An 835-nucleotide genomic window follows, 5' to 3' on the forward strand; every position below is an offset into this window, starting at 1 on the left:
TAGACAAATAAAAAAAAACCTAATTAGTGCTCTAATTCATATCTCTTGGTTATTTTGTACCACTTGGTGTCTGAGAACTTCTCTGGCTAATATGTATCTACCTTCTGTTTTGTCAGTTATTAGATTTCTATTTATGAATGACAAGTTTTAAACCACAGCCATACTGTGAGACAACTGTATTATCCCTCTCAATCTCCACCGTTTTCTATCAATCTGGCTTTCCTTCATAGGCATCCTGGATTTAGGAGTCAGATCTGACCTTTGGTTTGTGACCAATTTGTCCTGCTTCAGGGGACTGATTTCTAGATGTTCATTCATATTTAGACACTTGACCTGCAATTTCTTTTTTTTAATCTCATTTTTCTTTTTGATTTAAGTTTTATTGCATTATGATGAGAAAAGTTACATGATATCAATGTATCTGAATTTGTTAACATTTAAAAACTTATTTTAAGTAAATAGAATTGCATCACATTCTTGTTTACCTTTTATACCCCAACTCCTCCCAGAGACCCCCTTCAATACCTACAATACATTTTTTGTCATATTTTATAAATGTCAAAATTTATAAAATATTATTTATGTCAATATAAAAATTTATTTGTCAATATAAAAATATATTTTTTATTTATTTATAAATTTATTTTATAAATTACATTTGTAAAATATAATTTATATGTCAATATAAAATTTATATGTCAATATAAAAAATTATGTCAATATATAAAATTTATGTCAAAATTTATAAACTATTATAACAATAAAACTGAGTATTATAAAAGTTGTTTGATATAAAACAATAATCAATTTAACAGTCTTATGTAGATGCTCGTCT

Source organism: Mastomys coucha, unplaced genomic scaffold (assembly GCF_008632895.1).
Source record: "Mastomys coucha isolate ucsf_1 unplaced genomic scaffold, UCSF_Mcou_1 pScaffold22, whole genome shotgun sequence".
NCBI classification, from domain to species: Eukaryota; Metazoa; Chordata; class Mammalia; order Rodentia; family Muridae; genus Mastomys; species Mastomys coucha.